The following is a 13,559-nucleotide window of genomic DNA, read 5'->3' on the forward strand; positions in this document are numbered from 1 at the left end:
CCGCGTTAGCAGCCACTGCGGCGGGAAGAGTTTATGGCTCTTTCCCCCACACCTCCGCCTCTCTTTTCTTGGCTGGCTCCCTCAAGCGCCGGCGCTGCCATTGCGGCCGCAGGGAGCTCCGGCACTGCCAGGCAGGAGCCCCGCCTCACGTGAGGGGAGCTTTTGCCTCAGAGGCGGGAAGAAAAAACGCAAAGAAGGAAAGAGGGCTCTGCATGGTGGAGGAGGACGAGGAGGAGGAGAGGGTAAGGAAGTGTGTGGGGGTATCTTCCTTCCTTCTCTCTCTCTCGCCCCCCTCGCTCGGTCGTGGCTGGCGGCCCACCCTGCTTCTCGCTGCACCCCGCTGGGCAGGTCTACTCGGGAGGAAGCGGGCTTCAGAAGGCTGCCTCCCCTTCTCCTCCCAGACGCAGCAGCCGAGCGCAGAGAGGGAGGGAAGGCCGCGGCCCCGCCACTCCTCACATGTTCTAGCGCCCGTTTACTGAACGGGCTGAATGACACTAGTTTGAAAATAAATCTGAGGTGCCAGTGGCTATGGCAAGGAAGGGGGCATTTTTCAGCCTGAGGGCCGCATTCCCTCATGATTAACCTTCTGTGGGCCATCACTGGACATAGCCAATGCCAAAAGTGGTTGGGGCTACCTGCACATACTGTCTGTTTTACACACACACACACACACACACACACACACACACACACACACACACACCATCTCCATACACCTACTCATATTTTCATTTTGCTCCACCCTGTCTCAAACTTGCTTACTTGGAAGTAAGTTCCATTGATCGGGGTGAGACATGGTTCCAGATAATTGTTTTTAGGATTGCTGCCTAATGTACATTTTTTAATAGCCATAATTGCTAGTGCATTAAACTGAACCATTACCTCCCAGGAGCTGTACAAATTACTTAAATCAATGTCAGGATGTCTGATGCATCTTGGAGGGGAGAATAATGCTGATCTAAGAACTATTACACTCAATAACATTGTGTGAAGAGAGGCATTCCAAGTTTTCCATCTTTGGGCTATTGACATGGTTGTTTTAATAATATGTAGATCATGCTTGTACTTCAATACCAGACTGACAATTTCTAAAACTCTTACAGGACAGTATCGCCCTTTAAATTATTTTGCCTAGGAGGCAGCTGTTAACTGTTCCTGTATACAGTAGTAATATGTCTTTTGGGGGGAAGTTAAAAACATAGAATTTCTAAAGGCCACTACTTTTATGCACTGACTGTGGAATCCTGTCCATGTTTACTCAGAAGCCCCATTGAGGTCAGTGACGTCCAGGTAATTGGGTATAGAATTGCAGCTTGAGAGCGAAATCCTCAAATTCTCTGCGTTGTGATTAGCAGGATTTTACCACTGCAGTGTCTCAGGGGCATACTACTGTGCCCTCTGATGCTCTGATTAATTTCAATGGGACTATTGCAGGGGATCTTCCCAGAAGATTGCATTCCAGAGGTGGCAGATGTTTGATATACATTTCCTTGTGTTCTCATTGTGTTTGACCAGATCCACACCACACTGTTGCAGATGAAAACTTTTCTTATTGATTTTGGTGTGTAATGGGCTGAAAGTAGAAGCAAATTAAATGGTCTGTTGAGCTCAACAGTGACCATTAAAATAAATAGTACCAAAACTTGAGGTTGATTGCTTGGTGGGGCCAAATTTTAATCAGCTGGGGTGGAAGTTAAGAACATACTTGTCCATTGTTTGTGGCTCCTTTGGCTTTAGTGTGTTACTGTACTGTGGAACAAAAAAAAACAACATGTTAAAGATGGCTATTTACCATCTTTTTAATAGAAATTGATCAGATTTAAAAATTGCCTTTTTATCCAGTTAATCAGCAGACTTACTCCTGGCAGACTTTTTTGGGTTTGTATTTGTGTGTGGTATGCTTTTGTTTCTCCTGCTTTCCTAAGGTGTGTGTCTTCTTAAACAAAACTGGCGAAGCGTAATTCTCTTTTCAGAGGTGAGGTCCTGTGAATCAATGTAAAATAACAAAGAATCTGGTGGCACCTTAAAGACTAACCAATTTATTCTGGTCTAGGCTTGCGTGAACTAGAGTCCACTTGATGAGATACATGAAGTATAATAGGGTCACTTACATTACTTTGCACACATTCTAGCTGCAATTGAATTGTTAATCTGTATCCTTTGCGTTTTATTTCCCTCCGACCTGATCGCTTACAATTCCACCCATGTACAGTATACTTATCTCTGCAGCTGATTATTCTCCTTCATGCATCTGATCAAGCCTAGTTCATGAAAGAAAGTTCATTCTATTATAAATTGGTTAATTTTAAAGGTGCTGCTAGACTCTCTTTGTTATAATATTTTTTTTAAAAAAATCTTTACTTTACTGAGATTCACAATATCCCATCCATATCCTGTTGGCCAGTTACATCATTGAGCTTCAAAGCTCTGGTAGGGATGATATATTTACTTACTAAACATGGCTCTATTCTGCTTCATCCTTCTGTACCGATAACTCTGTAGTTTCAGGGTTGCATTTACTGCTTGTGGAACTACTTTCATGTAGAGGTGCAACTGGTATCTTCACTATACAGTTGTTGTCATATGCTGAAGATGCTCCCCCCCCCCTTTGCTCTAATCTTTGACAAATTGAGATGTATATATTTTAGGACCCACCCTGTTTGCGTGATTGCAATTTAACTTATTGTAACCTGCCCTGGGACCTTGGGTGTGTGTAATAAATCAAAACCAGAATGGTACAGCTATACAAGGAATGTTGAAGCTGGGCAGATTATTTAGCTTTTAGTTCAAAATGCATGCAGAATGCTTATGAAATGAGTTTTAAGATTATAGAGGGATGTTTTTTTTAGCTTCCCCCCTTCCTTTCCCCACCCCACATTGTTCAGATGTTTTAAGCTCTGGATTTACTGAAGAGCCAAGGATGAATTCCTAATTCTGTTAAAATCAATAGGACTATCATGCCATTGATTTAAGTGAATCCAGAATTCATTTATCGTTGGAAGCGGTCGCTGATAATGAGTTTTCAAATACATGCAATAGCTTTCCAGTTTTAGAAGCAAAAGGAGGCAGATCAGAAACCATGTGGAGTTGGTGCAACTACACCAGGATGAGTGATTTGCCATAGACGGTTTCTGTGCATTTCAAAAAGTCTAGGCGAGGGGTCGGGAACAGTCCAGAAAAAGTAGCCTGTTTCTGTAGTTTTCAACAGAGGAATTTATAGGTGCTCTGTTCATGGCTAGAAATTATTCCTAGTAGTAGTGGTATAATTTCGATACCACCGTTCATTTGAACATCATGGGGCAGTTTAAAATATGAAAACACAAACATATATAACATAGTAACAAACAATAACAATACTCCCCCAACAGTTTAAAAGGCCATAGATTGTTTAATGAACCAGTGGCATATAACGCCTATTTTCAGACAGTTGTGCTGGTTGCCACTCAGTGTTCTTGTGTTGACATTTAAAGCACCGAGCAACCTGGGAAAGTATCTACACAGCAGCCTGCCTGTGTATTAAGATCAGCGCAGGAGGCTCTCCAAGTGGTTCTTGCATTAAATGGAGTTCATAGTGCAAGGGCCTGTGGAAGAGCCTTTTTAGTGGTGACTCTGTACCTGTGGAATGACTTCCTCACTGCAGTGCATCTCACCTGAATTTCATACCTTTTCAGGTGCCAGGAAAAAAGGCCGCCTTTTAGTGGCTGATGAGGTTAAGTCATCTTTATGGTTTTAAAAAATGGAGCTTCTTTATGTAATTAGTGAGAATTGCTTCATTGTTTTTGTTTGTTATGTATTTTGTTTTTAATATTAGGTTTATTTTCTGTAAAACTGCTCTGTGACCAATTTTTTTGGGGGGGCGGGGGAAGGTGGTACAGAAATCTTTCTTTTCTTTATAGAAATCTGTGTGCGCAGGACTTTAGATCATGCTCAGTATCAAAGAGATCTGGGTAATATACTAGAAAAATGTTCTAAGAACAGCTCGGAGTAAGCCGATTACAGGGAATGTGGAATCTTGTAGCTTAGAAGCTTTCAGAAATATTTGTCTGTTTATGGAGACTCTGACAAAATCTGAATCTTTCTCCCCCATCCTAAAATGTGCATACTAGTACATCACCATGGTAATTATCACTTTTAAAAAATATTGTACAGAATTCATTCTCTAAAAATCTGTTCTGTAACATAATGAAAATAACCTTGTTTCCTTTAAAGATTGACTGGGTGCACCTTGAACAAAAGCTATTTGTGTAATTCCATACAGAGAATAGTTATTTAGTAACTTAATGCGAGCCTCCACATCATCATTTTATTTGTATGCCGCTCAAGGTGGCTTGCAACGTGACAAAAATTACATAATAACACACATAACGAAAGTCATAAACAATCAATAAAACAAATCAAAAAGTACACAACTAAAGTGAAACAATTTCCACATAAATCATAAGATCTAAAAATAAAGATACAAAAATTAATGTCAATTACAACAACAAAAACCCCTAAACAGCCCGAGAGTCTATTCAGCAGCTTTCGTAGCTGGATTTTTGCAAACCAATTTCCCCTAATATAATGAATTTTTGTTATGTCCTTTTCACTAATATATGCATTTTTATGTGTGCACACTTTACCTTATCGTATGCATTTTTGTACATGTTACTCAGCTAGTGAACTTCACTGCAAAGTTAAGAGAAAAGCAAATTTCAGAGAATGGCTATGTTTCAGTTTGAACAGCCTGTGGAATCAGGCCCACAGACCATTGAGTGCATCATCTTGTTCTCACAGTGGCCAACCAGATGCCTGTAGGAAACCAGCAAGCAGGATTCAAGCACACGAGCACTCACCCCTCCTGTGGTTTCCAGCAACTGGTATTCAGAAGCATTGCTGTATCCAACTGTGGAGGGAAGAGCATAGCCAATGTGGCTAGTAGCTATCCAATAGCCCTCTCCTCCATGAATTTGTCCAATCCTCTTTTAACGCTATTCATGTTGGCTTCTATCACTGCCTCCTGTGTTAGCGAGTTCCATGTGTGCTGCCTGAATCTCCCAACATTCAGCTGCATTGGATGCAGTGTTTTTTCCCATGGGTATTCAAGGGCACGCAGTACCGGCACATCTTTTTTTTTGTTATTAAAAAGTGTGGCACTTACTGTAACAACTTCATGGTGAGTACCGGCACCTATTTTTCATTAAGCACTGATTGTATGTCCATGATATTGCTTTGGAAAGTGAAGACTAGATACATTTGCTTTTAAATGCAAACTGGATCCCCCATTCCTAGGAAAGGATTGCAGCTAATACTACAGCCACAGACAATTTCAGTATATAAAGTTCCCTTCCTCTGCTGGCTGTTTTTAAAGGTTCCTTTTCAGGAAGACTTTTGGGCCACGAGTGGTTGTCCTTTCATTGAATTGTTTCAACTTGTGAGAAGCTACTCTTGTTAAATTAGCTTTTATGGCCTTCAGTGTACTTCTAATCTTTTTTTATTCTGCTGCTTTAGTGTTTAAGTGCTGCTTTTATTCTTTTGCTTTATAGTTTTTAAAAACTGTTTTACTTTATTATTACCTGCCTGATTTACAACCTGATTTACAACCAGAAGAACACCATATATCTCAGGTGTCAAAGGCCTGGATAAAGAAAGCTAGCTCGTACAATATACTACATCTTATAATTTCAGTACCTAGGGAATGATTGGGAGACATTAAATGAGTTTTATGCAGACACAGTGACTTAATGATATACTTTCCGTTCAGTATAACCCAGTCTCCTCCCCGCTTCCATCTCTTCCTTGGCTCAGGAGAAACCCTGCTGCAGGCCTGTGTTTAGAGCCCTACTACAGTGCCAAGGCCTAACTGGACAGGACAACACCACACAATACATTCTAAGCCAGAGGTCAGCAAACCTTTTCAGCAGGGGGTCGGTTCACTGTCCCTCAGACCTTGTGGGGGGCCGGACTATATTTTGAAAAAAATTATGAACGAATTCCTATGCCCCACATATAACCCAGAGATGCATTTTAAATAAAATGACACATTCTACTCATGTAAAAACACCAGGCAGGCCCCACAAATAACCCAGAGATGCATTTTAAATAAAACGACACATTCTACTCATGTAAAACACGCTGATTCCTGGACCATCCATGGGCCGGATTGAGAAGGCGATTGGGCTGCATCCGGCCCCGGGGCCTTAGTTTGGGAACCCCTGTTCTAAGCATTATAGTTTAGGACCCCTCACAGAGCTACAGTTCCCAGCACCCTTAACAAACTGCGGTTCCTGGGATTCTTTGGAGGGGAAGCAATGTGCTTTAAATGCAGGGTGGTGGAAGCAATTATGGTCATGAATCTCCCCACCATATATGGAAATATAATCTCACCTCATTAATAAGCTATTTCACAATTGCCAGCAACTCTTGTGAGCCCGAATCAGTAGTCCAGATTCAAGAGGCAGCTCATTAGTTGACTTAACTAGCTATCCATGTATTTATTTCACATGCTTATTTCAGTGGGACTTGAGCCCATGTTGGTGGGATGCGGGTGGCGCTGTGGTCTAAACCACTGAGCCTAGGGCTTGCCAATCGGAAGGTTGGCGGTTCAAATCCCCGCGACGGGGTGAGCTCCCGTTGCTCGGTCCCAGCTCCTGCCAACCTAGCAGTTCGAAAGCACGTCAAAGTGCAAGTAGATAAATAGGTACTACTCTGGCGGGAAGGTAAACGGCGTTTCTATGCGCTGCTCTGGTTTCACCAGAAGCGGCTTAGTCATGCTGGCCACATGACCCAGAAGCTGTACGCCGGCTCCCTCGGCCAGTAAAGCAAAATGAGTGCTGCAACCCCAGAGTTATTTGCGACTGGACTTAACTGTCAGGGGTCCTTTACCTTTTTTTACAGAGCCCAGGTTAGTGAGCCTAGAATTGCTGCATGAGATTCAAAGATTGCAAAATATCAAATTTTAACGTATCCAAACATATTTAGGAGTCACAAGGCACTGAAGACTGAAGTGCCTGGCATGTTCTGGTCCATGGGGTCACGAAGAGTCGGACACGACTGAATGACTAAACAACAACAAGGCACTGAAGACTAGTGTGATTACCTATTTTCAAGGCCAACAGCCACCAATATCCTTATGCGCTAGGAGACTATCAGACTTTGCATCAGGAAAGGTGCCTCAATTTATTTATTTAAAAAATGCTATTTACATTGTAGGGCCAGTGGGGAAAGGGCCACCAGGGGAAACAAAGCAAGCAGCAAAAGCTTTAATTTTCCAGGCTGACAATGGTATTCTGTCCTCTTGTATCCCCTGGTATTGCCATCGCTTTATGTTTCCTCTCTAATGGCATGAGCCAGGATGTCATAATATCCAAAATCAAATGTACCAGAAAATGTAATAAATTAAGAGTCAAGCCAGCAGAGTAATTGAAGAATAAAACTGGATGTTAAACAACAATAGACCATGTTATGGGGTAGTTACGGATCGACTGCTGTGCAGCAAAACACGCTGGAGGTGAGAGAGACTGTGTGATTTTGCCGTTGTTGGCAACACTCCTCAGACTGCTTGCTTAAGTGAGGAAATAATGAGGGGGAAATAGCTGGAGTCAGTAGAGCAGCAATATGGTATCACAGGAGGATTACAATGCCAAAATTGTTGTGTTTTGGATTTCATAACAGCCTTTTATGTAGCCCATCGCAAGGGTTCCACTTGCACGATCTCTTGACTGCAGGCATGCAATAGCTTTTGGGAGAGATGTGTTGCTTCGCATGCTGTGTACACACACTTTGTTTGCCCCCACAGCTACCCGTGATCAAACAAGTTTTTGCAGGTTTCCTAAACCGTTAAACAACCCTGCGTATTCTTCTGGCCCAGAGGTAAAAGTGGAAGGAATCTACACATTATGAACAGCAATCCCTCTTTCAAACTTGCTACCTGATTCCAGACTCTGGAATCCTTAAAACAGATCTGTAAAAAGGCAAGCAATATTGCCCCCTTGTTACCACCCACCCTTCACCATAAGGCCCACCCTTCACCATAAGGCCCTTTGGGGGGGGCGGTGTTACAACAGTATAATGCTACTTGCATGCCTGGATGGAGGACAGAGAGGGATGTGTGAATGTGAAGAAACCAGCCTACTGTACAAAGGTACAATTCACATATAATGCTCTGCTTACTTTCGTTTGGTTTTAAATACGATTAGAAGGGGGAAATATGAGTAAAAAATAAAAAGAATTCCCTGGATGCCTAGATCCAGGTTTGGGGCAAGTAGTCTTTGGTGAGAGAGCCCCAGCAGAAATTTAAGATCACAAAACATGCGGCAAAGTAAAGCATGAAAATACAGGCTGTTAGACCTTTAAAATACCCCCTTCTAAGTTGCTTCCAAACTTTCTACTTTCTTTAGCATAGAAAGAGACCGCATGCTTGGTAAGTTAAAAATGATTTACTTACAAACTCTTCAAAGGTCAGATGCATGTGCTTTACCATACAACAGCAAGAAAAGACAGGTAGCACAACTTAGGTTGGCTCCAGAAAGGTCAGTGTTTCTAAATAGTTTGTATAGAAACACAAAGGTGGCTGGCTAAAGCCACATGGTCTAAGCTTGGGGCCAAGCTGGTAGGATTCACATGGTGGAATAATGGTAGAAAGTGGGAGAATAAAGAGTATGTTAGCCCTTCCTCCCAAGGTGAGGGAGTGTGACTTAGCTAAGCCTGGCAGGACAGCCTACTCTATGGTCTTAACCCCTTCATGCATTAATTAGAGTTAAGCATGTTGGTTATATGAGGCTGGATATATCCCACAATCTTTACCTCTGACCCTGTCTACTACTAGCATGTGGACCTGGGAAGGTTGCCTAGGACCTAGATAAAAAACTAACTGTGAATAAAAGATGAACCTACCCCCTAGCAATGCAGTTTGGGAGCCAGTGGCAAATTTTCCATTCTTCTATTTTTTATTATATTTCTGTTACATTCCCATTTTCTTGCAAGCTCCCTACTTCCCTAGGGCCCTTCAGTGCTTCCCTTTCCCATTGGGCTGAAGGGGAGTCTAAATATTTGCTGGGCAGGCCATCTGTGCCCTTGTCTCATTGCCGTATACTAGGCCAATCTCATTGGAATTAAGTTCTGTTCATTTTCAATATACTGTAAATTACTTCTAAGTAGGCGTTTTTAGGATTGCATGTCTAATTGCATTTGAGGGAGCTCAAACTCTTGGTTCCTGGCATGTTGACATAAAAACCCTTCTGTGGAAGGCAGTCTCATTAAAACTAATGGGACTTTCTTTCAAGAGAGGGCAACTTTGGATGTATGCTTTACTTCAGTCAGTGAATTAGTGCAACCCATACAGCCATCCGCACTCCATCCGCTTCACCATTTTGGTTGTCCTTTTCTGAATCTTTTACTTTTTTAAAAAAGTTTTTTTATCATTACACTTTTGCTGAAAAAAGCCATGTACAACATTTAACATAAAAACGAAGCACATTTTTACACATAAACTAAAAGAAAGGAAAGAAAGAAGGAAAGAAAGAGACACCTGATTGATTCTCTTCCAGCTTTATAGACTTATGCAAAACCCTTGATCCATAATATCCAACTCTTCTACTTTCCATAAACCAACCTTTTTTCAGTCTCCAAACAAGCTCATTTTCCTTTTTGTGCAAAAAATCCATAAGGGCTTTTGAATCATTAATAAACGTCAACAATGATTTCCCTCTAATTAGACACATCAAGTTTGCCAGCTCAGCCAAAGCCATTAATTTCAACAACCATTCTTCCACAGTAGGTAATGATAAGTCTTTCCATCTTTGTGCATGTAACAAACTCACTACTGTGAATCTTTTATGGATCTTTTCCAACTCTACAATCTCCTTTTTGAGGTGAGGTGACCAGAAGTGTGCACAGTACTCCCAATGTGGTTGTACCATATATTTATATAGTGGCATTATGATGCTGGCGATTTTACTTTCCATTCCTTTCCTAATGATCCCTAGCAAGGAATTTGCCTTTTTCATGGCTGCCGCACACTGGGTTGGCATTTCTTCCACTAGCAGACAATTAAAAAGCAGTTGTTTTTCAGTTGTGTTTTTAACCTTTAAGGACTTCATTGCACATAGGAAGTTCTAGAAAGTTGAGTTATACAAGATCATAGATTTGAAAGTTGGAAGGGACCCCAAGGGTCGTCTAGTCCAACCCCCTGCAGTGCTGTAATCTCAGCTGAAACATCCATGACAGCTGGCCATCCAACTGCTGCTTTAAAACCCCCAAGGAAGGAGAGTCCACAACCTCCCAAGGAAGGACGTTCCACTGTCAGATTGTCAGAAAGTTTTCCCTGATGTTTAGTCGGAATCTCCTTTCTTGAGTGTTGATGTTGACTGTGAGTGCCACAAAGAGGTGGCTGATAACACATGCACTTTCCAGGGAATTCTGATTGGTTGTTCCTAGTAACCTAGTTATACAGATAACGAATCAAAGTTCGGTTATGTATACTGCGTAACATAGCCCTGAGGGTGTTACGGGAAGTTACTGGAGAAATGTACTTTGGACGCATGTTTGTACACATCATATGTTGGTTCAAACATGGACCTAGTGTGTAGGTTGTGGTGGTGCTTGGTGGCAAGCATTATGCTCGTGTGCTCTCTTCCATAATGCACAAAATATTTAAGATGAACTGTTGTGTAGTGGACTGTTGGACTACGACCTGGGAGGCCAGGGGTCAAATCCCCACTCAGCCATGAAGTTCACTGGTGACCTTGAGCCAGTCCTTGGCTCTCAGCCTAACCTACCTCACAGGGTGTTGTAAAGATAAAATGGGGAGAGGGAGAACTGAGTCTGCTAGTTGAGCTTCTTGGAAGAAAGGTGGGATGTAGCTGGAATAATAATAATACAGTGGGACCTTGACTTACAAATTTAATCCGTTCCGAATGCACACTCGTGGGTCGAAAACTTCATAAATCGAGTTTCCCATAGGAAAAGCGGTTTCCCATAGGAATGCATTGGAAACAGAAAAAAATCGTAAGTCGAGGAAACCGCAACTAGCCGCGAACGGGTTTTCCGTTCGGATGTCGAAAAAATCGTAAGCGTGCCACCACTTTTCCCGCTCATAAGTTGAAAACGTTGGATGTCGAGTTCTTCATAAGTCGAGGTCCCACTGTACAGTGGTACCTCGGTTTAAGAGCAGTCCTGCTTACAAACGATTCGGTTTATGAACTCTGCAAAACCGGAAGTCGTGTCCTGGTTTGCAAACTTTACCTCGGTCTAAGAATGGAATCCAAACGGTGGAAGGGCACCAGTGGTTGGAGGCCTCACTAGAGAAAGCGTGCCTCGGTTTAAGAACGGTTTCGGTTTAAGAACGGAACAACAACAACAACAACAACAACAACAACAACAACAACAACAACAACAACAACAACAACAATTTATTTCTACCCTGCCCATCTGGCTGGGTTTCCCCAGCCACTCTGGGCGGCTTCCAACAGAAGGTTAAAAATACATTAAAGCATCAGTCATTAAAAACTTCCCTAAACAGGGCTGCCTTCAGATATCTACTAAATGTCATATAGTTGTTTATTTCCTTGACATCTGATGGGAGGGCATTCCACAGGGCGGGCGCCACTACCGAGAAGGCCCTCTCTCTGATTCCCTGTAACTTTGCTTCCCGCAGTGAGGGAACCGCCAGAAGGCCTTCGGCGCTGGACCTCAGTGTCCGGGTTGAACGATGGGGGTGGAGACATTTCTTCAGGTATACTGGGCCGAAACGGATTAAGTTCGTAAACAGAAGCACCACTGTATAGGAACTAAGAATAAAATGTATGTAGTTACTTGGAGCTTGTCTTGTGTGATGCATTGTGGTAAACAGATCAAACAAGGGGGGCCTACTCAGAGGCATTTATACTTCTGAGATTGCCTCTAGTCTATATTATTATGGTGACTGTAATTTAGCAGATACAGCTGCACCCCCTCACCAATGTGTTTTACGTTGGGGATTTTAGGAATTCTCTTTGACAAAAATGTTGAAAATCCTTAGTTTAAAGATCTAAGTATGCAACTTGCCACTGTTCTTCTGAATGCTTAAGTCTACTTTATAGTTCTCTGGATGGAAAAAAAATCAAGCTGGAGACCAATAAATAACAAAATCCTATTAAGTTCTGCCTTAATAGCTACATTCCTCTGAGCTAAGCATAGTCATTGGATTTAGGTAGCATCCATCAACATATTTTGCAATGTTTTAAATTAACCTAATGATGCATCCAGGTTTTATTAAATCCAGTGCAATTTTTAAAACAAAGGGGCTATTCTTGCTCCTCTTAAGGTTGCTAGGTAAGCTCCTTCTTGATGAGACATTATAATAATTCTACACAACTAGAGATTGTAGGGACCTTGCTTGACAGTACAAGAGAGAGCTTCAATTGTCCCTTGGCAGTTTCTAATCAGAAAACAGTGAAATGCTAAACAGTATTTCATTGTTAATACGGTTGAAGCAATTTTGGATCAGCATTGGTAAAAGAAGCTATTGTTACCGTATTACCGGTATTGTTATAATTACTATTTACCCACTTTTCACCAGCTGGTCCTAGATTACAATTTATGCCACCTTTGCATTTATAAAAAAACTAGCTGGCCCTGCATGCGTTGCTGTGCGTTAGTCTGTGAGATGGAGGGTAATAGCCCCCCTTCAGATCCCCCTGAGCCTCAGAGTCCCCCTGAGCCGAGGCGAGATACTGTGGAAAGGGCAGGTTTCATCCCTGTGTCTCCCCCCACCCTGTTGTTACCTATCCCTGCCCTCTATTCGGGCCCCCAACCCCCCAGGCAGGCCCCTACCTCTACTTGGCAATGTTGGGCCTTATTGCTGCAAAAGGCCTGTTTTCTGTTCTGGTGAGGTCTTCAATACCTCTGCTGGATGTATGTATGTGACTGGTGGATCTCATGGTGGATGTGGGTGTGGTCACAGGAAGGGAGGGGGTGTACTGTGGGAGGAAATGCACTTGAGGGCGCTGTTTTAGTTTGTTGAAAAAGAGGTCTGTACCTGCGCAGGTGTGAGTTCTGAGGGATTTTTTTCTAGGGACACTCAGGGAGTGGGCTGGATCGTTGTGTCAAAATTTCAGGACGATCGGTCAAGCGGTTACGGAGAAAAGTGGAGCCCACACTTTCACAATTTTTACATTTATATATATATAGATATGAAACTGATACACTTTTTCAGTGTGTAGTAATGTTCATGTACCTCTAGCAGTTTCATGTGTGAAACTATGATTGATTGATTGATTAAAATACTTTTCATCCCATTTCCTTTTGAAGCCTACTTGAAGGGTGGGAAGCATTAAAATGGCATTAAAAATGGTGCTCCATAAAACAGAGTAAGTGCAGTCAATAAATCTTGAGCAATCAAGTCATTGGGTTGCTGAAATGAGAAATCCCTGAATCATTTTGAAGACTTTGGAAACCCATTTTAAGAAGAACCTTCCACAGCACCAGACTCGGCTACATAATCCATATCAGCATTTCCTAATTCTGTTGTTGTTCATTCGCTGTCTGATGGCCTACTACATCAAGGGTAGTCAATGTGGTACCTCTCAGGTTTTGTGGAC

General features: G+C 42.3%; 1 protein-coding gene across 3 annotated transcripts in view; it reads left to right on the plus strand.

Annotated features, from left to right (window-relative positions):
* LNX2 (ligand of numb-protein X 2) overlaps window positions 1–13,559 on the plus strand; it is a 76,569-nt gene that overhangs the window by 12,488 nt on the left and 50,522 nt on the right. The gene's annotated exons all lie outside the window — the stretch shown is intronic.

This window comes from Zootoca vivipara, chromosome 4 (assembly GCF_963506605.1).
Source record: "Zootoca vivipara chromosome 4, rZooViv1.1, whole genome shotgun sequence".
In the NCBI taxonomy this organism is placed as follows: domain Eukaryota; kingdom Metazoa; phylum Chordata; class Lepidosauria; order Squamata; family Lacertidae; genus Zootoca; species Zootoca vivipara.